This window comes from Arachis ipaensis, chromosome B10, assembly GCF_059453495.1.
Source record: "Arachis ipaensis isolate K30076 ecotype BB chromosome B10, ASM5945349v1, whole genome shotgun sequence".
Taxonomy (NCBI): Eukaryota; Viridiplantae; Streptophyta; class Magnoliopsida; order Fabales; family Fabaceae; genus Arachis; species Arachis ipaensis.
In genome coordinates, this window is record NC_142435.1 from 112,228,076 (window position 1) to 112,255,674 (window position 27,599).

A 27,599-nucleotide genomic window follows, 5' to 3' on the forward strand; every position below is an offset into this window, starting at 1 on the left:
ACATGATTGTCGTTGGTGGGTGGCTGAGAAAGGTGAGGATAACACCAATGGAGGAAGGGTTGAGGTTGGTGATGGAGAGAAAGAAGAAGGTGGCGAAGGAGGCAAGGGCGGAGATAGTAGGGTAGCAGAAAGGGAGATAAGAAGAATTGGAGTTGGGATTGGGGTTTGGGGGTTTCGAAGATAGGGGTATGAGGAAGGGGATGGGGAGAGAAGAAAGGAAATAGATCCGGGAATGGGGGTGCAGGTGGAGGGGGGAGGTTTTGTTTTTATTTTTTTAATATTATTTATATTAATTATTAAGGGTAATTTGATAAAAAAAAATTAAAGTAGAAAAGGACGATTTTATAATATTTTGTAACGTTGAGGATGATTTTAATAACAAAAAAAGGTCGGGGACGATTTTGATTTTGGCCTCAGACCTTAGGGACGAAAAAAGTTCTTAACCCTAAAATAAAAAATTAATCATATCAATTTAAATGGAAGATAAATATAAAAAAAATTATTAATGATCTGATATTTTTCTTAAATAAATGAAAATTGCAGCACCTCCCACGAATTATATCCTGTCTTGATGTCTTCTCTGAGTAAAACCTCTTTCGGCAAGTGATGAGCGGATATTTTATACGCTTTTTGGGGTTAATTTCATATAGTTTTGAGTGTGTTTTAGTTAGTTTTTACTCTATTTTCATTAGTTTTTAGGAAAAAATTCATATTTCAGGACTTTACTATGAGTTTTGTGTTTTTCTGTAATTTTAGGTATTTTTCTGGCTGAAATTGAAGGAGCTGAGCAAAAATCTGATTCAGGCTGAAAAAGGACTGCTGATGCTGTTGGATTCTGACCTCTCTGCACTCAAAGTGGATTTTATGGAGCTACCAAACTCAAAATGGCATGCTTCCAATTGCGTTAGAAAGTAGACATCCAGGGCTTTCCAGCAATATATAATAGTCCATACTTTGCACAAGGATAGATGACGTAAACTGGCGTTCAACGCCAGTTCTCTGCCCAATTCTGGCGTCCAGCGCCAGAAAAGGATCAAAAGCTGGAGTTGAACGCCCAAACTGGCATAAAAACTGGCGTTCAACTCCACAAATGGCCTCTGCATGTGAATTGCTTAAGTCTCAGCCCAACACGCACCAAGTGGGCCCCAGAAGTGGATCTCTGCATCATCCATCATAGTTTACTCATATTTTGTAAACCTAGGCCACTAGTTTAGTATTTAAACAACTTTTAGAGACTTATTTTGTACCTCATGACATTTTAGATCTAAACTTTGTATTCTCTGACGGCATGAGTCTCTAAACCCCATTGTTGGGGGTGAGGAGCTCTGCTGTGTCTCGATGAATTAATGCAAGTATTTCTGTTTTCCATTCAAACACGCTTGTTCCTATCTAAGATGTTCATTCGCGCTTAACTGTGATGGAGGTGATGATCTGTGACACTCATCACCTTCCTCAAATCATGAACGTGTGCCTGACAACCACCTTCGTTCTATATACGATTGAATGAGTATCTCTTGGATTCCTTAATCAAAATCTCCGTGGTATAAGCTAGAACTGATGGCGGCATTCATGAGAATCCGGAAAGTCTAAACCTTGTCTGTGGTATTCCGAGTAGGATTCAAGGATTGAATGACTGTGACAAGCTTCAAACTCCTGAAGGCTGGGCGTTAGTGACAGACACAAAAGGATAGTAAATCCTATTCCAACCGGATCGAGAACCAACCGGTGATTAGCCGTGCTGTGACAGAGCGCGTGAGCGTAGTTTTCACTGGAAGGATGGAAGGTAGCCATTGACAACGGTGATCCACCAACACACAGCTTGCCATAGGAGGACGTGCGTGCGTGAATCAGAAGACAGAGGAAAGCAGAGATTCAGAAGACAAAGCATCTCCAAAACTCCAACATATTCTCCATTACTGCATAACAAGTAACCTTTAATTTATGCTCTCTTGTTTATTTGCAAATCAACTGATAAACGTAATTGACTTCCTGACTAAGATTTACAAGATAACCATAGATTGCTTCAAACCAACAGTCTCCGTGGGATTCGACCCTTACTCACGTGAGGTATTACTTGGACGACCCAGTGCACTTGCTGGTCAGTGGTACGAGTTGTGAAAAGTGTGATTCATAATTCGTGCACCAGCAAGTCCTCAATATCCAAACCTAAGCTCTAACCTCTATTCTCAACTTCCAAGACACAAATTTGAGCATCAGCATCCGGTTTTAAGAGCAAACACACTTGTAAAAATAAATTCTTTCTTCCCATGAATTTTGTTTCTGTAGGTTCCTTCCACCCCATAACCCCACCACTATGCAAATTCCACCAAAACCTTCAATTGAAGCACCAACATGTTTATTTCTGTGGTAGTTGGTGCACGAAATTGTGATCTTCAATGGCGCCAACAACGTGGTATGCACAATTATAATCTCACTTCTTTTTTACAACTTCGCACAACTAACCAGCAAGTGCACTGGGTCGTCCAAGTAATAAACCTTACGTGAGTAAGGGTCGATCCCATGGAGATTGTCGGCTTGAAGCAAGCTATGGTCATCTTGTAAATCTCAGTCAGGCGGATTCAAATGGTTATGGAGAATTGATAATTAAAAGATGAATAAAATATAAGATAAGATAGAGATACTTATGTAATTCATTGGTGAGAATTTCAGATAAGCGTATGAAGATGCTTTGTTCCTCCTGAACTTCTGCTTTCCTATTGTCTTCATCCAATCATTCATACTCCTTTCCATGGCAAGCTGTATGTTGGGTATCACTGTTGTCAATGGCTACCTCCCATCCTCTCAGTGAAAATAGTCCAAATGCGCTGTCACCACACGGCTAATCAGCTGTTGGTTCTCGATCATGTTGGAATAGGATCCATTGATCCTTTTGCGTCTGTCACTACGCCGAACACTCGCGAGTTTGAAGCTTGTCACAGTCATCCCATCCCAGATCCTACTCGAAATACCATAGACAAGGTTTAGACTTTCCGGATCTCAGGAATGACCGCCAATAATTCTAGCTTATACCACGAAGACTCCGATCTTTTGGAATGGAGGCTAGGAGATACACACTCAAGCCATTGCAGATAGAACGGAAGTGGTTGTCAGGCACGCGTTCATAGGTGAGAATGATGATGAGTGTCACAGATCATCACATTCATCAGGTTGAAGTGCGAGTGAATATCTTGGAATAAGAATAAGCTTGAATTGAATAGAAAAACAATAGTACTTTGCATTAATTCATGAAGAACAGCAAAGATCCACACCTTAATCCATGGGGTGTAGAAAATCCACCGTTGAAAATAAAAAAGTAATGAAGGTCCAGGCATGGCCAAATGGCCAGCCCCCATAAAGGTCTAAGATAGCATAAGACTAATCAAAGATGAAAATACAATAGCAAAAGGTCCTATTTATAGAGAACTAGTAACCTAGGGTTTACAGAAATGAGTAAATGATGCAGAAATCCACTTCTCATTTTTTCGAAAATCTTCACCCATTTTTATTTATTTTATTTTAATTTATTTTGTTTTCTAAATAAATAAATAAATTAAATAAATAAAAATACTTTCTCTATTTTACATCATCTCCCTTTCTCCATCCTGGATCTAAGCGGAAATGAACAGTCCAGGAGGACTCTGGGGTCATATTCTAACCCCTCTACTGCTTCATATGGGAGTAGCATCTGCATACCCTCCATTGGAGTCAGTAGCTTTGAGTTGAATCCTCAGCTCATTATCATGGTGCAGCAAAGTTGCCAGTATTCCGGCCTTCCACAGGAAGAACCTACAGAGTTTCTGGCACAGTTTCTACAAATTGCTGACACAGTACATGATAAAGAAATAGATCAGGATGTCTACAGACTATTAGTATTTCCATTTGCTGTAAAAGACCAAGCTAAGAGGTGTTTGAATAACCAACCTAAGGCCAGCATAAAGACATGGAAACAGCTGACAGAAAAATTCCTGAATCAATATTTCCCTCCAAAAAGGATGACACAGCTAAGGCTGGACATCCAAGGCTTTAAACAAGGAGATAATGAATCTCTTTATGATGCCTGGGAGAGATAGATACAGAGAGATGCTACGAAAATGTCCCTCTGAAATGTTTTCAGAGTGGGTTCAGTTAGACATCTACTATGGGCTTGCAGAAGGAGCTCAGATGTCTCTAGATTACTCCGCTGGTGGATCTATCCACATGAGAAAGACAATTGAAGAGGCTCAAGAGCTCATTGATACAGTTGCCAGGAATCAGCATCTGTACCTAAGCAGCAACCCTTCCATGAATGAAGAGGTTAAAACAGTAACTGCTGAACTCAGTCCTGTAAAACAAGCTGTTGAATTCAATCAGCAATTGGATTTTCTAACAAAGCAGCTAGCCGAATTTAAGGACAGGTTACAAGAGACAAGGATAGCTAATATACATATGGACGAACAGTTTAAGCAAACAAAGCAACAGCTATCAAGGCAAATAGCAGAAGAATGCCAAGTAGTTCAATTAAGAAGTGGGAAAACATTAAATACCCCACCTCAAGGCATCAAAAAGTCAAGAAATGAGCAACCCACCAAAGATTCACCTGAGGACAGTAAGAGCCCAGGAAAAAATAATTCTGGCGCTAAAACGCCAGAAAATTGGTGGCAGGCTAGCGCTGAGTGCCCAGACCATGCCCAAAACTGGCGTTCAACGCCAGAAACAAGGCAGGATTGGCGTTCAACGCCAGAAATGGGCAAGAATCTGGCGTTGAACGCCCAAATGGGGCAGGATCCAGCGTTGAACGCCCAAAATGGGCACAGTTTTGGCGTTCAGACGCCAGGAACAGACAATGAGCTGGCATCTAACGTCACTCCAGCTTCTAACTCTGGAACTCAATTGCTAGTGAGGGATCAGACACACACAAATGCCGATAACAATCCCTCTAAAAAGGCTTCTTCAACCACTTCTATAGGCAATAAACCTGCAGCAACTAAGGTTGAAGAATATAAAGCCAAGATACCTTATCCTCAAAAACTCTAGAAAGAGGAGCAGGATAAGCAATTTGCTCGCTTTGCAGATTATCTCATGACTCTTGAAATAAAGATTCCATTTGCAGAAGCACTTGAGCAAATACCTTCTTATGCCAAGTTCATGAAAGAGATCTTGAGTCATAAGAAGGATTGGAGAGAAACAGAAAGAGTTCTCCTCACTGAAGAATGCAGTGCAGTCATTCTGAAAAGCTTTCCTGAAAAGCTTAAAGACCTTGGGAGTTTTCTGATACCATGCATATTAGAAGGTAATTGCACCAAGACAGCTTTATGCGATCTTGGGGCAAGCATCAACCTAATACCTGCATCCACTATCAGAAAGCTTGGCTTAACTGAAAAAGTTAAACCAACCCGGATATGTCTCCAACTTGCTGATGGTTCTACTAAATACCCATCAGGCGTGATTGAAGACATGATTGTTAGAGTTGGGCCATTCGCCTTTCCCACTGATTTTGTTGTGCTGGAAATGGAGGAGCACAAGAGTGCTACTCTCATTCTTGGAAGACCCTTCCTAGCAACTGGACGATCTCTCATTGACGTCCAACAGGGGGAAATAACCCTGAGAGTCAATGATGATGAGTTTAAGTTGAATGCTGTCAAAGCCATGCAGCATCCAGACACATCAACAGACTGCATGAAAGTTGATCTTATTGACTCTTTGGTAGAAGAGATCAACATGGCTGAGAGTCTCGAATCAGAGTTGGAAGACATCTTTAAAGATGTTCAGCCTGATTTGGAGGATTCAGAGGACATGAAAGAGCCTCTGAACTTTCTTCTGAAAGAGGAAAAACCTCCTAAACCCGAGCTCAAGCCATTACCACCATCCTTGAAATATGCGTTTTTGGGAGAAGGTGACACTTTTCCAGTGATCATAAGCTCTGCTTTAAATTCACAGGAAGAGGAGGCACTTATTCAAGTGCTAAGGACACACAAGACAGCTCTTGGGTGGTCCATAGGTGACCTTAAGGGTATAAGCCCAGCTAGATGCATGCACAAAATCTTATTGGAGGATAATGCCAAACCAGTGGTTCAACCACAGAGGCGGCTAAATCCAGCCATGAAAGAATTGGTGCAGAAAGAGATCACCAAATTACTGGAGGCTGGGATTATTTATCCTATTTCTGATAGCCCCTGGGTGAGCCCTGTTCAAGTCGTCCCAAAAAAGGGAGGCATGACAGTGATTCATAATGAAAAAAATGAACTGGTTCCTACAAGAACAGTTACATGGTGGCGCATGTGTATTGACTATAGAAGGCTCAATACAGCCACCAGAAAGGATCATTTTCCTTTACCATTCATAGACCAGATGCTAGAAAGACTAGCAGGTCATGATTATTACTGCTTTTTGGATGGCTACTCAGGCTATAACCAAATTGCAGTGGATCCCCAAGATCAAGAGAAAACAGCATTCACATGTCCATCTGGAGTGTTTGCTTATAGAAGTATGCCATTTGGGCTATGTAATGCGCCTGCAACCTTCCAGAGATGCATGCTCTCTATTTTCTCTGATATGGTGGAAAAATTTCTGGAAGTCTTCATGGATGACTTCTCAGTATATGGAGACTCATTCAGCTCCTGTCTTGATCACCTGAAACTTGTTCTGAAAAGATGCCAAGAGACCAACCTAGTTTTAAACTGGGAAAAGTGTCACTTCATGGTGACTGAAGGAATTGTTCTTGGGCATAAAATCTCAAACAAGAGAATAGAGGTGGATCAAGCAAAAATAGAGGTAATTGAAAAATTACCACCACCTGCCAATGTTAAGGCAATCAGAAGCATTCTAGGGCATGCAGGATTCTATAGGAGGTTTATAAAGGATTTTTCAAAAATCGCAAAACCTCTAAGCAATCTGCTAGCTGCTGACACACTATTTGTGTTAGACACAGAGTGCCTGCAGGCGTTTGAAATGCTGAAAGCTAAGCTGGTCACAGCACCAGTCATCTCTGCACCAGACTGGACATTACCATTTGAGCTAATGTGTGATGCCAGTGATCATGCCATTGGTGCAGTATTGGGACAGAGGCACGACAAGCTTCTGCATGTCATTTATTATGCCAGTCGCATTCTAAATGATGCCCAGAAAAATTACACAACCACAGAAAAAGAACTACTTGCAGTGGTTTACGCCATTGACAAGTTCAGATCATACTTAGTAGGATCAAAAGTGATTGTGTATACTGACCATGCTGCTCTTAAATATTTATTCACAAAGCAGGATTCAAAACCCAGGCTCATTAGATGGGTATTGCTTCTGCAAGAATTTGATATAGAAATAAGAGACAGAAAAGGGACAGAGAAACAAGTGGCTGATCATCTGTCTTGGATAGAGCCAGTGGAAGGGATGTCCCTCCCCTTTCTTGAGATCTCTGAGACGTTTCCTGATGAGCATTTATTTTCCATTCAGGAAGCACCATGGTTTGCCGATTTTGCAAACTATAAAGCTGCAAGGTTCATACCCAAGGAGTACAACAGGATACAAAAGAAGAAATTAATTACTGATGCAAAGTACTACTTGTGGGATGAACCTTATCTCTTTAAGAGATGTGCAGACGGAATTATCCGTAGGTGTGTGCCTAGAGAAGAAGCACAGAGGATCCTGTGGCATTGCCACGGATCTCAATATGGAGGCCATTTCGGAGGTGAGCGAACAGCCACCAAGGTCCTCCAATGTGGCTTCTATTGGCCCACACTCTATAAAGATTCCCGAGAGTTTGTACGTAATTGTGACAGTTGTCAAAGAGCTGGTAATCTGCCTCATGGTTACGCCATGCCTCAACAAGGAATCTTGGAAATTGAGTTGTTTGACGTATGGGGAATTGACTTCATGGGACCTTTCCCACCATCATACTCAAACACTTATATTCTGGTGGCAGTTGACTATGTATTAAAATGGGTTGAGGCTATTGCCACTCCCACCAATGATACTAAAACAGTGCTGAAGTTCCTCCAGAAACATATCTTTAGCAGGTTTGGTGTCCCTAGAGTACTAATCAGTGATGGGGGCACTCACTTCTGCAATAAACAGCTTTACTCTGCCATGGTTCGGTATGGAATTCGCCATAAGGTGGCTACTCCATATCATCCACAAACCAATGGGCAAGCTGAAGTCTCTAACAGAGAATTAAAGAGAATCCTGGAACGGACAGTAAATACCCGTAGAAAGGATTGGGCACGGAGCTTGGATGATGCTCTGTGGGCTTACAGAACAGCATTCAAAACCCCTATAGGGACCTCTCTATACCAACTCGTGTATGGTAAGGCATGTCACCTGCCCGTGGAACTGGAACATAAAGCCTACTGGGCGACCAGATTCCTAAACTTTGATGCCAAATTAGCAGGAGAAAAATGATTGCTCCAGCTAAATGAGCTAGAGGAATTCAGATTCACAGCTTTCGAAAATGCCAAGCTTTATAAAGAAAAATAAAAAAAATGGCATGACAGAAAGCTGTCATCTAGAATCTTTAAACCAGGACAGAAGGTCCTGTTGTTTAACTCGAGACTCAGGCTATTCCCCGGAAAACTGAAATCCCGGTGGAGGGGACCATACGTGATTACAAGTGTATCACCATATGGTTATGTGGAGCTTCAAGATATTGATTCTGATAAGAAGTTCATTGTCAATGGACAGAGAATCAAGCATTATCTTGAAGGCAACATTGAGCAAGAATGCTCAAGGCTGAAGCTAGATTAAAAGCTCAGCAAGGTCCAGCTAAAGACAATAAAGAAGTGCTTGCTGGGAGGCAACCCAGCCATGGGGCAACAATCCTCTAAGCATTTTGCCCTATTTCTATTTTTATTCTTATTTGTTTTGGCAACAAGGTAAATAATCATTTACAGAAGACCTCGACACACAAAACAGAGAAAAAGAGCTCACTGGCAAGAAAACACCAGTAAAAATATATTTTGGGCGTTCAACGCCCAAAATGGGCATCCACTGGGCGTTGAACGCCAGTAATGGTAGCAATCTGGGCGTTCAGCGCCAGAAAGGGGCACCCACTGGGCGTTGAACGCCAGTAATGGCAGCAGCTAGGCGCTGAACGCCCAGGAGAGCAGCATTTGGGCGCTGAACGCCCAAAACAGGCAGTGTTTTGGCGTTCAAACGCCAGGACAGCAGGGAGGAGCCAAATTCATTTTTCCACACGTATTTCCATTTTAATTTCAAATTTTTATGTTTCAATGCATGATTTTTACATGAACATGTTAAGAACCCTGATTTCTAAAATCCTTAATTTCTAAAAATCCCTCTTTCCAAATTCAATCCAAACTCTTTTCAAAACTTTTCTGAAAACAAATCTATCTTTTTCACTCAAAAATCTTTTCAACTAATCCATATCTTTTTCAAATCTCCATATTATCTTTTTCAAAATTCAGATTTATCTTTTTCAAAAATCTATCATATCTTTTCAAAATTAAACTATATCTTCTATCTTATCTTTTTCAACTCAATCTTTTTATCTTATCTTTTCCAATTTTTCGAAAACCCACCCCCCTCCCTTTAAATTTGGGTTCGGCCTCCCTCCTCCTCCATCAACAATTGAACCTAGCTCTCCTTCTATCCCTCTCCTTTCTTTTCTTTTGCTTGAGGACAAGCAAACCTCTAAGTTTGGTGTGTTTATCCGAGATCACTAAGATCATGGCTCCTAAAGGAAAACAACTAACTCCAAGAGGCAAGAAAGAGAGCGTTCCAAAACCACTTTGGAATCAAGGGAAGTTCTTATCTAAAGAACATTCAGACCATTATCTTAAAGTAATGGGTCTGAGATCAGTGATCCCGGAAGTTAGATTCGATCTGAAAGAAGATGAATATCCGGAGATCCAGGAGCAAATTCGAATCAGAAACTGGGAAGTCCTAGCTAATCCTGAAACGAAAGTGGGAAGGAACATGGTCTAGGAGTTCTATGCTAATATGTGGCAGACTGACAAGAAAAAACTATTTGGAACTGCCTTCTATGAATTTCGGACCATGGTCAGAGGGAAGATTGTTCATACCACCCCTGACAAGATCAGAGAGATCTTAAAGCTACCTCAGCTAAAGGATGATCCAGACTCCTTCAACAGGAGGATGATGAGAGCAGACATTGACCTGGATAAGATTCTAGAGGACATATGTATCCCTGGAGCCAGGTGGACCACCAACACAAAGGTTGTCCCAAATCAACTCAAGAGAGAGGATTTCACACCAGTCGCCAGAGGATGGCTGGACTTCATTGGGAGTTCTCTGTTGCCTACTAGCAACCGTTCTGAAGTCACAGTTAAAAGAGCAGTGATGATCCATTGCATCATGATGGGAAAGGAAGTGGAGGTTCATCAGCTAATTTCAACTGAACTCTACAAGATTGCTAACAAAAATTCAAAAGAGGCCAGGTTGGCTTATCCAAACGTGATTTCTCTGCTCTGCAAGGACGCTGGAGTAAGGATGGGAATAACTGAGTATATCCTAATTAAAAAGCCAATCACCAGAGCATCAATGGAAAAACAACAAGCACAGGAGGATCCCATCAAGAAGAGAGCACAGGAATTCCTCCCAGAGATCCCTCAAGCTGAATACTGGGAGTATCTTGAGACGTCCGTTACCAAGATACGGGAAGCCATGGAGCAAATAATAAAAGAACAGAAGGAACACAGTCAAATGCTGACCTATATGTTTAAAGAACAAGAGGAGCAAGGGCGTGACTTAAGGGAATTGAAGCGCCAAAAGTCTTCTCTTGTAGGACCAAGCACCCCAAGGATCAGAGGAACCCCCGTTCCCCCAGAATAAAGGTTGTTAATTTCCAATTTCTGCCTTAACTCTGTGACAGTGTCCTTATAGAAGTTTACCTTAGGAGTCATATAGTAGTAATTAGTATCTAATTTGATTTTATCTCCAATTAAGCTATAGTTTATTTTTCTCATCATCAGCAAACATGAATAAAGTAGTAGATCTTTTAAATAAGAGGCAATAAAATTTCGAGTTTTAATAAGAGAAATTCTAATTAGTTAAATGTGGTGGCAATGCTTTCTGTCTTCTGAATGAATGCTTGAACAGTGCATATGTCTTTTGAATTTGTTGTTTAAGACTGTTAAATATGTTGGCTCTTGAAAGAATGATGAACATGAGACATGTTATTGATAATCTGAAAAATCAAAAAAATGATTCTTGAAGCAAGAAAAAGCAGCAAAGAACAAAGCTTGCAGAAAAAAAAATAGAAAGAAAAAGAAAAAGCAAGCAGAAAAAGCCAATAACCCTTAAAACCAAAAGGCAAGGGCAAATAAAAAGGATCCCAAGGCTTTGAGCATCAGTGGATAGGAGGGCCTAAAGGAATAAAATCCTGGTCTAAGCGGCTAAACCAAGCTGTCCCTAACCATGTGCTTGTGGCGTGAAGGTGTCAAGTGAAAACTTGAGACTGAGCGGTTAAAGTCAAGGTCCAAGGCAAAAAGAAGAGTGTGCTTAAGAACTCTGGACACCTCTAATTGGGGACTTTAGCAAAGCTGAGTCACAATCTAAAAGGTTCACCCAATTATGTGTCTGTGGCATTTATGTATCCGGTGGTAATACTGGAAAACAAAGTGCTTAGGGCCACGGCCAAGACTCATAAAATAGCTATGTTCAAGAATCATCACACTGAAATAGGAGAATCAATAACACTATCTGAATTCTAAGTTCCTATAGATGCCAATCACTCTGAGCTTCAATGGATAAAGTGAGATGCCAAAACTGTTCAGAAGCAAAAAGCTACTAGTCCCGCTCATCTAATTAGAATCTGAGCTTCACTCAAAAACTCTGAGATATTATTGCTTCTCAACCTATTAGTCTTATATTTTATTTGTCTAGTTGCTTGAGGACAAGCAACAGTTTAAGTTTGGTGTTGTGATGAGCGGATATTTTATACGCCTTTTGGGGTTAATTTCATATAGTTTTGAGTGTGTTTTAGTTAGTTTTTAGTCTATTTTCATTAGTTTTTAGGAAAAAATTCATATTTCTGGAATTTACTATGAGTTGTGTGTTTTTCTGTAATTTCAAGTATTTTTCTGGCTGAAATTGAAGGAGCTGAGCAAAAATCTGATTCAGGCTGAAAAAGGACTGCTGATGCTGTTGGATTCTGACCTCCCTACACTCAAAGTAGATTTTCTGGAGCTACCAAACTCGAAATGGCATGCTTCCAATTGCGTTGGAAAGTAGACATCCAGGGCTTTCCATCAATATATAATAGTCCATGCTTTGCACAAGGATAGACGACGTAAACTGGCGTTCAATGCCAGTTCTCTGCCCAATTCTGGCGTCCAGCGCCAGAAAAGGATCAAAAGCTGGAGTTGAACGCCCAAACTGGCATAAAAACTGGCGTTCAACTCCACAAATGGCCTCTTCACGTGAATTGCTTAAGTCTCAGCCCAACACGCACCAAGTGGGCCCCAGAAGTGGATCTCTGCATCATCCATCATAATTTACTCATATTTTGTAAACCTAGGCCACTAGTTTAGTATTTAAACAACTTTTAGAGACTTATTTTGTACCTCATGACATTTTAGATCTAAACTTTGTATTCTCTGACGGCATGAGTCTCTAAACCCCATTGTTGGGGGTGAGGAGCTCTGCTGTGTCTCGATGAATTAATGCAAGTATTTCTGTTTTCCATTCAAACACGCTTGTTCCTATCTAAGATGTTCATTCGCGCTTAACTGTGATGGAGGTGATGATCTGTGACACTCATCACCTTCCTCAAATCATGAACGTGTGCCTGACAACCACCTTCATTCTATATACGATTGAATGAGTATCTCTTGGATTCCTTAATCAGAATCTCCGTGGTATAAGCTAGAACTGATGGCGGCATTCATGAGAATCCGGAAAGTCTAAACCTTGTCTGTGGTATTCCGAGTAGGATTCAAGGATTGAATGACTGTGACGAGCTTCAAACTCCTGAAGGCTGGGCGTTAGTGACAGACGCAAAAGGATAGTAAATCCTATTCCAACCGGATCGAGAACCAACCGGTGATTAGCCGTGCTGTGACAGAGCGCGTGAGCGTAGTTTTCACTGGAAGGATGGAAGGTAGCCATTGACAACGGTGATCCACCAACACACAGCTTGCCATAGGAGGACGTGCGTGCGTGAATCAGAAGACAAAGGAAAGCAGAGATTCAGAAGACAAAGCATCTCCAAAACTCCAACATATTCTCCATTACTGCATAACAAGTAACCTTTAATTTATGCTCTCTTGTTTATTTGCAAATCAACTGATAAACGTAATTGACTTCCTGACTAAGATTTACAAGATAACCATAGATTGCTTCAAACCAACAGTCTCCGTGGGATTCGACCCTTACTCACGTGAGGTATTACTTGGACGACCCAGTGCACTTGCTGGTCAGTGGTACGAGTTGTGAAAAGTGTGATTCATAATTCGTGCACCAGCAAGTCCTCAATATCCAAACCTAAGCTCTAACCTCTATTCTCAACTTCCAAGACACAAATTTGAGCATCAGCATCCGGTTTTAGGAGCAAACACACTTGTAAAAATAAATTCTTTCTTCCCATGAATTTTGTTTCTGTAGGTTCCTTCCACCCCATAACCCCACCACTATGCAAATTCCACCAAAACCTTCAATTGAAGCACCAACATGTTTATTTCTGTGGTAGTTGGTGCACGAAATTGTGATCTTCAATGGCGCCAACAACTTGGTATGCACAATTATAATCTCACTTCTTTTTTACAACTTCGCACAACTAACCAGCAAGTGCACTGGGTCGTCCAAGTAATAAACCTTACGTGAGTAAGGGTCGATCCCATGGAGATTGTCGGCTTGAAGCAAGCTATGGTCATCTTGTAAATCTCAGTCAGGTGGATTCAAATGGTTATGGAGAATTGATAATTAAAAGATGAATAAAATATAAGATAAGATAGAGATACTTATGTAATTCATTGGTGAGAATTTCAGATAAGCGTATGAAGATGCTTTGTTCCTCCTGAACTTCTGCTTTCCTATTGTCTTCATCCAATCATTCATACTCCTTTCCATGGCAAGCTGTATGTTGGGTATCACTGTTGTCAATGGCTACCTCCCATCCTCTCAGTGAAAATAGTCCAAATGCGCTGTCACCACACGGCTAATCAGCTGTTGGTTCTCGATCATGTTGGAATAGGATCCATTGATCCTTTTGCGTCTGTCACTACGCCGAACACTCGCGAGTTTGAAGCTTGTCACAGTCATCCCATCCCAGATCCTACTCGAAATACCATAGACAAGGTTTAGACTTTCCGGATCTCAGGAATGACCGCCAATAATTCTAGCTTATACCACGAAGACTCCGATCTTTTGGAATGGAGGCTAGGAGATACACACTCAAGCCATTGCAGATAGAACGGAAGTGGTTGTCAGGCACGCGTTCATAGGTGAGAATGATGATGAGTGTCACAGATCATCACATTCATCAGGTTGAAGTGCGAGTGAATATCTTGGAATAAGAATAAGCTTGAATTGAATAGAAAAACAATAGTACTTTGCATTAATTCATGAAGAACAGCAAAGATCCACACCTTAATCCATGGGGTGTAGAAAATCCACCGTTGAAAATAAAAAAGTAATGAAGGTCCAGGCATGGCCAAATGGCCAGCCCCCATAAAGGTCTAAGATAGCATAAGACTAATCAAAGATGAAAATACAATAGCAAAAGGTCCTAATTATAGAGAACTAGTAACCTAGGGTTTACAGAAATGAGTAAATGATGCAGAAATCCACTTCCAGGCCCACTTGGTGTGTGTTTGGGCTGAGCGTTGAAGCTTTCACATGTAGAGACATTTCTTGGAGTTAAACGCCAGCTTTGGTGCCAGTTTGGGCGTTTAACTCCAGCTTTTATGCCAGTTCTGGCATTTTGACGCCAGACTTTTTATGCTGACTTGGAACACCGGTTTGGGCCATCAAATCTTGAGCAAAGTATGAACTATTATATATTGTTGGAAAGCCCAGGATGTCTACTTTTTAACGCAATTGAGATCGCGCCAATTGGGCTTCTGTAGCTCCAGAAAATCCACTTCGAGTGCAGAGAGGTCAGAATCCAACAGCATCTGCAGTCCTTTTTCAGCCTCTGAATCAGATTTTTGCTCAGGTCCCTCAATTTCAGCCAGAAAATATCTGAAATCACAGAAAAATACACAAAATCATAGTAAAGTCCAGAAATGTGATTTTTATTTAAAAACTAATAAAAATTTACTAAAAAGTAATTAAAACATACTGAAAATTACCTAAAAACAATGCCAAAAAGTGTATAAATTATCCGCTCATCAGTAGTGCTTTCTGATGAGCGGATAATTTATACGCTTTTTGGCATTCTTTTTAGTATGTTTTTAGTAGGATCTAGTTACTTTTAGGGATGTTTTCATTAGTTTTTATGTTAAATTCACATTTCTAGACTTTACTATGAGTTTGTGTGTTTTTCTGTGATTTCAGGTATTTTCTGGCTGAAATTGAGGGACTTGAGCAAAAATCAGATTCAGAGGTTGAAGAAGGACTGCTGATGCTGTTGGATTCTGACCTCCCTGCACTCAAAATGGAATTTCTGGAGCTACAAAACTCGAAATGGCGCGCTTCTAAATGCGTTGGAAAGTAGACATCTAGAGCTTTCCATCAATGTATAATAGTTCATACTTTGCCCAAGTTTAGACGACGTAAACTGGCATTCAACGCCAGCTCTCTACCCAATTCTAGCGTCCAGCGCCAGAAACAAGTTGCAAAGTGGAGTTCAACGCCCAAATTGGCACCAAAACTGGCGTCTCCAGGAATGACCTCTACACGTGTAACACTCAAGCTCAGCCCAAGCACACACCAAGTGGGCCCCGGAAGTGGATTTATGCATCAATTACTTACTTCTGTAAACCCTAGTAGCTAGTTTATTATAAATAGGACTTTTTACTATTGTATTAGGCATCTTTTGAACCATCTTTGGAATCATCTTTTGATCATTTTTAGATCTCTAGACCTCCATGGGAGGTTGGCCATTCGGCCATGCTTACCCTCTATTCACTTATGTATTTTTAACGGTAGAGTTTCTACACTCCATAGATTAAGGTGTGGAGCTCTGCTGTTCCTCAAAGATTAATGCAAAGTACTACTGTTTTCTATTCAATTCATCTTATTTTGCTTCTAAGATATTCATTTGCACTTCAACCTGAATATGATGAACGTGACAATCATCATCATTCCCTATGAACGCGTGCCTGACAACCACTTCCGTTCTACATTAGATTGAATGAGTATCTCTTAGATCTCTTAATCAGAATCTTCGTGGTGTAAGCTAGAATGATGGCGGCATTCAAGAGAATCCGGAAAGTCTAAACCTTGTCTGTGGTATTCCGAGTAGGATTCAATGATTGAATGACTGTGACGAGCTTCAAACTCGCGAGTGCTGGGCGTAGTGACAGACGCAAAAGGAGGGTGAATCCTATTCCAGCATGATCGGGAACCTCAGATGATTAGCTGTGCCGTGACAGGGCATCTTGGACCATTTTCACAAGAGGAGTGGATGTAGCCGCTAACAACGGTGATGCCCTTGCATAAAGCCAGCCATGGAAAGGAGTAAGACTGATTGGATGAAGACAGCAGGAAAGCAGAGATTCAGAGGAACGAAAGCATCTCTACACGCTTATCTGAAATTCTCACCAATGATTTACATAAGTATTTCTATCCTTCTTTTATTACTATAATTTCGAAAACCCCATTACTATTTTATATCCGCCTGATTGAGATTTACAAGGTGACCATAGCTTGCTTCATACCAACAATCTCCGTGGGATTCGACCCTTACTCACGTAAGGTATTACTTGGACGACCCAGTGCACTTGCTGGTTAGTTGTGCGAAGTTGTGAACCATGGTATTGGCATCATATTTTTGGCGCCATTGCCAGGGAAAGAAAGAGCAATGAATTTTACATAATCAAAGTGTAATCACAATTTCTGCGCACCAAGTTTTTGGCGCCGTTTCCGGGGATTGTTCGAGTTTGGACAACTGACGGTTCATCTTGTTGCTCAGATTAGGTAATTTTCTTTTTTTTTCTTTTCAAAAATTTTTCAAAAATCTTTCAAAAATTTCTCCTTTGTTTTCGAAAAAAAAAATGTTTTCAAAAATATATTTTCTTTTAGAATTTTTAAGAATGAATTCTAGTGTTTCATGAAGCATGCTAAAGCCTGGCTGGCTGTAAAGCCATGTCTAAATTTATTTGGACTGAGGCTTCCAATTTGTTATCAAGAGCAAGCTAGTTGGTGCTAATCCACCTACTACTGTTCATGATCTACCTGTTACATGCTAAAGCTTGGCTGGCTATTAAGCCATGCCTGACCCTTTGATTGGAGCTTTAGACTAAAGAGCATAAGATTCCTGGAATTCATATTAAAAATTTTGGAATCCTTATTTTTTCTTTTTCAAAATGATTTTTGAAAAATTAAAAGAAAATACAAAAAATCATAAAATCATAAAAAAATCAAAAATATTTTTTGTGTTCTTGTTTGAGTCTTGAGTCATGTTATAAGTTTGGTGTCAATTGCATGTGCATCTTGCATTTTTCGAAAATAATCATGCATTCATAGTGTTCTTCATGATCTTCAAGTTGTTCTTGGTAAGTCTTCTTGTTTGATCTTTGCATTTGCATGCTTTGTGTCTTTTCTTGTTTTTCATATGCATTCCTGAATTCTTAGTGTCTAAGCATTAAAGAATTCTAAGTTTGGTGTCTTGCATGTTTTCTTTGCATTAAAAATTTTTCAAAAATATGTTCTTGATGTTCATCATGATCTTCATAGTGTTCTTGGTGTTCATCTTGACATTCATAGCATTCTTGCATGCATCACATGTTTTGATCCATAACTTTCATGCATTGCATCAATTTTCTTGTTTTTCTCTCTCATCATAAAAATTCAAAAATAAAAAAAATATCTTTCCCTTTTTCTCTCATAAATTCGAAAATTAGATTTGACTTTTTCAAAAATTTTTAAAAATCTAGTTGTTTTTATGAGTCAAATCAAATTTTCAATTTAAAAATCTCATCTTTTTCAAAATCTTTTTCATTTTTCTTAGTTATTTTCGAAAATTATAAAAATATTTTTCAAAAATCTTTTTCTTATCTTTATCACATAATTTTTGAAAATAACATCACCAATTAATGTTTTGATTCAAAAATTTCAAGTTTGTTACTTACTTGTTAAGAAAGATTCAAACTTTAAGTTCTAGAATCATATCTTGTGATTTCTTGTGAATCAAGTCATTAATTGTGATTTTAAAATCAAATCTTTTTCAAAAAAAAAAAAACTAATTTTTATCATATCTTTTCAAAAATATCTTCTCATCTTATCTTTTTCAAAAATTTGATTTCAAAATATCTTTTCTAACTTCCTAACTTCTTATCTTTTCAAAATTGTTTCAACTAACTAACTAACTTTTTGTTTGTTTCTTATCTTTTTCAAAACTACCTAACTAACTCTCTCTCTCTCTCTAATTTTCGAAAATATCTCCCTCTTTTTCAAAAATTATTTTTAATTAACTAATTATTTTAATCTTTGATTTTAAAAATTTTTTTCGAAAATTACTAACCTTTTTCAAAAACTATTTTCGAAAATCACTAACTCTTTTTCAAAAATTATTTTCGAAAATTCTCGCTCTCTCATCTTATTTATTCATCCATTAACATCTCTTCCTCACACCACTCACCAAATTCAAACCCTCTCTTCCATCTGTGTTCGAATTTCTTTTCTTCTTTTCTTCTTCCACTAACGATAAGGAACCTCTTTACTGTGACATAGAGGATTCCTCTTCTTTTCTCTTTCTCTTCTCTTTCTTATGAGCAGGGACAAAGAAAAAGGCATTCTTGTTGAAGCGGATCCAGAACCTGAAAGGACTCTGAAGAGAAAACTAAGAGAAGCTAAATTACAACAATCCAGAGACAACCTTATTGAAAATTTCGAACAAGTAAAGGAAATGGCAGCCGAACCCAACAACAATAATGCAAGGAGAATGCTTGGTGACTTTACTGCACCTAATTCCAATTTACATGGAAGAAGCATCTCCATTCCTGCCATTGGAGCAAATAATTTTGAGCTGAAACCTCAGCTAGTTTCTCTGATGCAGCAAAACTGCAAGTTTTATGGACTTCCATCTGAAGATCCTTTTCAGTTCTTAACTGAATTCTTGCAGATCTGTGATACTGTTAAGACTAATGGAGTAGATTCTGAAGTCTACAGGCTCATGCTTTTCCCTTTTGCTGTAAGAGACAGAGCTAGAATATGGTTGGACTCTCAACCCAAAGACAGCCTGAACTCTTGGGATAAGCTGGTCACGGCTTTCTTAGCTAAGTCCTTTCCTCCTCAAAAGCTGAGCAAGCTTAGAGCTGATGTTCAAACCTTCAGACAGAAAGAAGGTGAATCCCTCTATGAAGCTTGGGAAAGATACAAGCAGCTGACCAAAAAGTGTCCTTCTGACATGCTTTCAGAATGGACCATCCTGGATATATTCTATGATGGTTTATCTGAGTTATCAAAGATGTCATTGGATACTTTTGCAGGTGGATCCATTCACCAAAAGAAAACGCCTGCAGAAGCTCAAGAACTCATTGACATGGTTGCTAATAACCAGTTTATGTACACTTCTGAGAGGAATCCTGTGAGAAATGGGACGCCTATGAAGAAGGGAGTTCTTGAAATTGATACTCTGAATGCCATATTGGCTCAGAATAAAATATTGACTCAGCAAGTCAATATGATTTCTCAGAGTCTGAATGGAATGCAAGCTGCATCCAACAGTACTCAAGAGGCATCTTCTGAGGAAGAAGCTTATGATTTTGAGAACCCTGCAATAGCAGAGTTAAAATACATGGGTGAACCATATGGAAACACCTACAATCCATCATGGAGAAATCACCCAAATCTCTCATGGAAGGATCAAAAGCCTCAACAAGGCTTTAATAATGGTGGAAGAAACAGGTTTAGCAATAGCAAGCCTTTTCCATCATCCACTCAGCAACAGACAGAGAATTCTGAGCAGAATCTATCTAGCTTAGCAAATTTAGTCTCTGATCTATCTAAGGCCACTGTGAGTTTCATGAATGAAATAAGGTCTTCCATTAGAAATTTGGAAGCACAAGTAGGCCAGCTGAGTAAAAGAATCACTGAAATCCCTCCTAGTACTCTCCCAAGCAATACAGAAGAGAATCCAAAAGGAGAGTGTAAGGCCATTGACATAACCAAAATGGCCGAACCCAAAGAGGGAGAGGAGGACGTGAATCCCAAGGAGGAAGACCTCCTGGGACATCCAGTGATCAATAAGGAGCTTCCCTCTGAGGAACCAAAGGAATCTGAGGCTCATCTAGAGACCATAGAGATTCCATTGAACCTCCTTATGCCATTCATGAGCTCTGATGAGTATTCCTCTTCTGAAGAGAATGAGGATGTTACTGAAGAGCAAACTGCCAAGTTTCTTGGTGCAATCATGAAGCTGAATGCCAAATTATTTGGTATTGAAACTTGGGAAGATGAACCTCCCTTGTTCACCAATGAACTAAGTGATCTGGATCAACTGACATTGCCTCAGAAGAGACAGGATCCTGGAAAGTTCATAATACCTTGTACCATAGGCACCATGATCTTTAAGGCTCTGTGTGACCTTGGTTCAGGGATAAACCTCATGCCCCTCTCTGTAATAGAGAAACTAGGAATCTATGGGGTGCAAGCTGCTAAAATCTCATTAGAGATGGCAGACAATTCAAGAAAACAGGCTTATGGACAAGTAGAGGACGTGTTAGTAAAGGTTGAAGGCCTTTACATCCCTGCTGATTTCATAGTCCTGGATACTGGAAAGGAAGAGGATGAATCCATCATCCTAGGAAGACCTTTCCTAGCCATAGCAAGAGCTGTGATTGATGTGGACAGAGGAGAATTGATCCTTCAAATAAATGAGGACAACCTTGTGTTTACAACTCAAGGATCTCACTCGGCATCCATGGAGAGGAAGCAGAAAAAGCTTCTCTCAAAGCAGAGTCAAACAAAGCCCCCACAGTCAAACTCTAAGTTTGGTGTTGGGAGGCCACAACCAAACTCTAAGTTTGGTGTTGGGAGGTCTCAACAAAGCTCTGCACATCTGTGAGGCTCCATGAGAGCCCACTGTCAAGCTATTGACATTAAAGAAGCACTTGTTGGGAGGCAACCCAATTTTTATTTATCTAATTATATTTTTCTTAGTTATATGTCTTTATAGGTACATGATCATGTGGAGTCACAAAATAAATCAAAAAATTGAGAACGGAATCAAAAACAGCAGAAGAAAAATCACACCCTGGAGGAAGACCTTACTGGCATTTAAACGCCAGTAAGAAGCATGTTTTGGGCGTTCAACGCCAGAACAGAGCATGGTTCTGGCGCTGAACGCCAGAAATGGGCAGCATCTGGGCGTTTGAACGCCAGAAATGCACCTTGGAGAAGAGCTGGCGCTGAACGCCCAGAACAAGCATGGTTCTGGCGTTCAACGCCAGAAATGGGCCACAAATGGGCGTTCAACGCCCAGAACAAGCACCAATCTGGCGCTGAACGCCCAGAGTGTGCGCAAAGGCATTTTGCATGCCTAATTGGGTGCAGGGATGTAAATCCTTGACACCTCAGGATCTGTGGACCCCACAGGATCCCCACCTACCTCCACTCACCTCTTCTCACCCTTCTTTCACACAATCCCATAAACACTCTTCCCCAAAATCCTTCATCTATCACCTCCATCTCTCTTCCCTATTAACCCTTCACCACTCACATCCACCCACTCTTCCCCATAAACCTACCTCATAAACTCCACCTACCTTCAAAATTCAAAATCAATTTCCCACCCAACCCACCCTAAATGGCCGAACCTAACACCCTCCTCCCTTCCCTATATAAAGCCCTCCATTCTTCCTCATACTCATACAACACATCCCTCTATACCCTTCTTGGCCGAAGCACCTTCCCTTCTCCCTCTCCTCCATTTCTTCTTCGTCTTCATCTATTCTTTCTTCTCTTGCTCGAGGGCGAGCAAAAGTCTAAGTTTGGTGTGGTAAAAGCATAAGCTTTTTGTTTTTCCATTACCATTGATGGCACCTAAGACCGGAGAATCCTCTAGAAAAGGAAAAGGGAAGACAAAAGCTTCCACCTCTGAGTCATGGGAGATGGAAAGGTTCATCTCCAAAGCCCATCAAGACCACTTCTATGATGTTGTGGCCAAGAAGAAGGTGATCCCCGAGGTCCCTTTCAAACTCAAAAGAAATGAGTATCCGTAGATCCGACATGAAATTCAAAGAAGAGGTTGGGAAGTTCTAACAAATCCCATCCAACAAGTCGGCATCCTAATGGTTCAAGAGTTCTATGCCAATGCATGGATCACCAAGAACCATGATCAAAGTAAGAACCCGGATCCAAAGAACTATGTTACAATGGTTCGGGGGAAATACTTAGATTTTAGTCCGGAGAATGTAAGGTTGGCGTTCAACTTGCCAAACATGGAAGAGAATGCACGCCCCTACACAAGGAGAGTCAACTTTGATCAAAGGTTGGACCAAGTCCTTATGGACATATGTGTGGAAGGAGCTTAATGGAAGATTGACTCCAAGGGCAAGCCGGTTCAACTAAGAAGATTGGACCTCAAGCCTGTGGCTAGAGGATGGTTGGAATTCATCCAATGCTCCATCATCCCCACTAGCAACCGATCTGAAGTTACTGTGGATCGGGCCATCATGATTCATAGCATCATGATTGGAGAGGAAATAGAAGTTCATGAAGTCATCTCTAATGAACTCTACAAAATAGCCGAAAAGTCATCCCCCATGGCAAGGCTAGCTTTTCCTCATCTTATTTGCCATCTATGTTACTCAGCTGGAGCTTTCATAGAAGGAGACATTCCCATTAAGGAAGAGAAGCCCATCACTAGGAAAAAGATGGAGCAAGCAAGAGAGCCCATTCATGGAGCTCAAGAGGCGTCTGAAGCTCATCACTATGAGATCCCGGAGATGCCTCAAATGCATTTTCCTCCACAAAACTATTGGGAGCAAATCAACACCTTCCTAGGAGAATTGAGTTCCAACATGGGACAACTAAGGGTGGAACATCAAGAGCACTCCATCATCCTTCATGAAATAAGAGAAGATCAAAAAGCAATGAGGGAGGAGCAGCAAAGACAAGGAAGAGACATAGAAGAGCTCAAGGACATCATTGGTTCCTCAAGAAGGAAACGCCACCATCACTAAGGTGGATTCATTCCTTGTTCTTATTTCTTCTGTTTTTCGTTTTCTATGTTATGTGCTTATCTATGTTTGTGTCTTCATTACATGATCATTAGTAGTTAGTAACTTTGTCTTAAAGTTATGAATGTCCTATGAATCCATCACCTCTCTTAAATGAAAAATGTTTTAATTCAAAAGAACAAGAAGTACATGAGTTTTGAATTTATCCTTGAACTTAGCTTAATTATATTGATGTGGTGACAATGCTTCTTGTTTTCTGAATGTATGCTTGAACAGTGCATATGTCTTTTGAAGTTGTTGTTTAAGAATGTTAAATATGTTGGCTCTTGAAAGAATGATGACTAGGAGACATGTTATTTGATAATCTGAAAAATCATAAAAATGATTGTTGAAGCAAGAAAAAGCAGCAAAGAACAAAGCTTGCAGAAAAAAAAATAGGCGAAAAAAAAAAGCAAGCAGAAAAAGCCAAAAGCTCTTAAAACCAAGAGGCAAGAGCAAAAAGCCAATAACCCTTAAAACCAAAAGGCAAGGGCAAATAAAAAGGATCCCAAGGCTTTGAGCATCAGTGGATAGGAGGGCCTAAAGGAATAAAATCCTGGTCTAAGCGGCTAAACCGAGCTGTCCCTAACCATGTGCTTGTGGCGTGTAGGTGTCAAGTGAAAACTTGAGACTGAGCGGTTAAAGTCAAGGTCCAAAGCAAAAAAGAGTGTGCTTAAGAACCCTGGACACCTCTAATTGGGGACTTTAGCAAAGCTGAGTCACAATCTGAAAAGGTTCACCCAACTATGTGTTTGTGGCATTTATGTATCCGGTGGTAATACTGGAAAACAAAGTGCTTAGGGCCACGGCCAAGACTCATAAAATAGCTGTGTTCAAGAATCATCATACTGAACTAGGAGAGTCAATAACACTATCTAAACTCTGAGTTCCTATAGAAGCCAATCATTCTGAACTTCAATGGATAAAGTGAGATGCCAAAACTATTCAAGAGGCAAAAAGCTACAAGTCCCGCTCATCTGATTGGAGCTATGTTTCATTGATAGTTTGGAATTTATAGTATATTCTCTTCTTTTTATCCTATTTGATTTTCAGTTGCTTGGGGACAAGCAACAATTTAAGTTTGGTGTTGTGATGAGCGGATAATTTATACGCTTTTTGGCATTCTTTTTAGTATGTTTTTAGTAGGATCTAGTTACTTTTAGGGATGTTTTCATTAGTTTTTATGTTAAATTCACATTTCTAGACTTTACTATGAGTTTGTGTGTTTTTATGTGATTTCAGGTATTTTCTGGCTGAAATTGAGGGACTTGAGCAAAAATCAGATTCAGAGGTTGAAGAAGGACTGCTGATGCTGTTGGATTCTGACCTCCCTGCACTCAAAATGAAATTTATGGAGCTACAGAACTCGAAATGGCGCGCTTCTAATTGCGTTGGAAAGTAGACATCCAGAGCTTTCCAGAAATGTATAATAGTCCATAATTTGCCCAAGTTTAGACGATGCAAACTGGCGTTCAACGCCAGCTCTCTACCCAATTCTGGCGTCCAGCGCCAGAAACAAGTTGCAAAGTGGAGTTCAACGCCCAAATTGGTACCAAAACTGGCGTTCAACTCCAGAAATGACCTCTACATGTGTAACACTCAATCTCAGCCCAAGCACACACCAAGTGGGCCCCGGAAGTGGATTTATGCATCAATTACTTACTTCTGTAAACCCTAGTAGCTAGTTTATTATAAATAGGACTTTTTACTATTGTATTAGACATCTTTTGAACCATCTTTGGAATCATCTTTTGATCATTTTTAGATCTCTAGACCTCCATGGGAGGCTGGCCATTCGGCCATGCTTACCCTCTATTCACTTATGTATTTTTAACGGTAGAGTTTCTACACTCCATAGATTAAGGTGTGGAGCTCTGCTGTTCCTCAAAGATTAATGCAAAGTACTACTGTTTTCTATTCAATTCATCTTATTTCGCTTCTAAGATATTCATTCGCACTTCAACCTGAATATGATGAACGTGACAATCATCATCATTCCCTATGAACGCGTGCCTGACAACCACTTCCGTTCTACATTAGATTGAATGAGTATCTCTTAGATCTCTTAATCAGAATCTTCGTGGTGTAAGCTAGAATGATGGCGGCATTCAAGAGAATTCGGAAAGTCTAAACCTTGTCTGTGGTATTCCGAGTAGGATTCAATGATTGAATGACTGTGACGAGCTTCAAACTCGCGAGTGCTGGGCGTAGTGACAGACGCAAAAGGAGGGTGAATCCTATTCCAGCATGATCGGGAATCTCAGATGATTAGCCGTGCCGTGACAGGGCATCTTGGACCATTTTCACAAGAGGAGGGGATGTAGCCACTGACAACGGTAATGCCCTTGCATAAAGCCAGCCATGGAAAGGAGTAAGACTGATTGGATGAAGACAGCAGGAAAGCAGAGATTCAGAGGAACGAAAGCATCTCTACACGCTTATCTGAAATTCTCACCAATGATTTACATAAGTATTTCTATCCTTCTTTTATTACTATAATTTCGAAAACCCCATTACTATTTTATATCCGCCTGACTGAGATTTACAAGGTGACCATAGCTTGCTTCATACCAACAATCTCCGTGGGATTCGACCCTTACTCACGTAAGGTATTACTTGGACGACCCAGTGCACTTGCTGGTTAGTTGTGCGAAGTTGTGAACCATGGTATTGGCATCATATTTTTGGCGCCATTGCCAGGGAAAGAAAGAGCAATGATTTTACATAATCAAAGTGTAATCACAATTTCTGTGCACCACTTTCAAATTTTCATCAAATTCCCTAAAATAAAACCCATTAAGCCTATTTCAACTTTTCTGCAAGCCATTGAGTCAGACACAGATGCCCAAGTTTCAATCCCTAAGGGTTCTGCATTTGTTGTTTACATTGAAGAAGTTGTTGAAAAGGACTGGTCTATACTTGATTCTGTTGAGTTAAATTCTAATGCAGAATTCAGGAGAAGCATTGAACGTATTGTATCTGCTGGGAATTTTGAAGAGGGTTCAAGGGTCTTAGTCTCAACTGGGACTGACGAGTTTGTGGATACATTGGTGGGTTTGTGTAAGTCTCTTTTTGTGGTGCACGATTCACTTCTGATATTGGCTCTTATTAAAGAGAAATATGATAAGGTTAAGTGTTGGCAAGGAGAGATTGTGTATGTTCCAGAGAAATGGGCTCCTCTTGATGTTATTTTTCTCTATTTTCTTGCTGCTTTGCCCTTCAAACTTGATTAGATTTTGGGATCTTTGGCTAAGAAATGTTCACCTGGTAAGTTTTTCTTTTGTGGTTGAAGTTTGTTCTTTTCCTTGTTACTTTGCATTTCTCTACAAATTGTGTGGTTGAAAATGGACTTGATTTTTATGCACCATGTTTTACACACATTTCTTAAAAATCATTCAAAAGAATCTATTTATCTGGATGACAAAAAGTTTGATAGTGCCAAAATTGGTTAAAGGAAGGATGATAGTGTAGATATAGTTTGGTTATTAATCATGTATTATGAGATAGAAATTAAAACGTTTTGCAATTTTAATTGTAACATCTATACTTCTTCACACATCTTGTCTTTCATCAAGCTTTGAATAATGTTTTGCCCCATTAAATGAAATTTCTCTGGAGAGAATGCTATTTGAATTCCAAGATTTCTACACCTTTTACCAAAGCCTGGCTCTTAATTTGTTTGAACTGAAGTTTGAATAAGAGGATAGATTAAAAATGTCAAATTTCTAATACTCCTTAGGTACTACTTTAGTATAGAAGCTAAAATTTTCAAGTGTATTAGAACAGTGCACCAAACATAGTAGATAAAACTTGATAGATTTTCTTATTGCACATATATTTTAGCTTAATTATTGTTTCCTCTTTTGAAACTTAGGTTAGAGCTCTAAATACTTCTTATTCTTTCTGTAATTTTGGATCTGACCTGTAGGTGGACGGGTGATTATCAGTCATCTGCAAGGGAGACTAGTGTTAGAATAGCAACAAAAGCAATATCCGAAAGTTATAGTTTCAGACCTACCTGATAGGACAAGTTTACAAATTGTTGCAGATGCTCATTCTTTTGATTTGGCTGAATTTGTAGATGAACCTGGCTTTTATTTGGCTGTTCTAATTGCCCAGGAGCTTAAAAACTAGAGTAGAGATTCATAGCAGTAGACAATTTAGTCGGACTTTCTTTTTTATGGTTTTTGGCTTTATGATTGTTACCTTTGAATTTTTGGATGAAAAGTGAAACTATAAATCAATTCAATATTGCTAGTACAAGAGGCTTCTCTTTCTTTTCTAAAATACAATGTCAATAATTTTGAAATTGTATACTTAATATAT

The 27,599-nt window shown here is 39.8% G+C and overlaps 1 non-coding gene and 1 pseudogene across 1 annotated transcript; one reads left to right on the forward strand and one right to left on the reverse strand.

Annotated features, from left to right (window-relative positions):
• The first annotated feature begins 2 nt into the window (after positions 1-2).
• Positions 3-27,431, forward strand: LOC107621050 (uncharacterized; annotated as a pseudogene).
• LOC148581328 (small nucleolar RNA R71) lies at positions 19,358-19,465 on the reverse strand. The gene has a single exon (XR_015896346.1). It is a non-coding gene; the product is annotated as a small nucleolar RNA R71 (small nucleolar RNA).
• Positions 27,432-27,599: the final 168 nt, after the last annotated feature.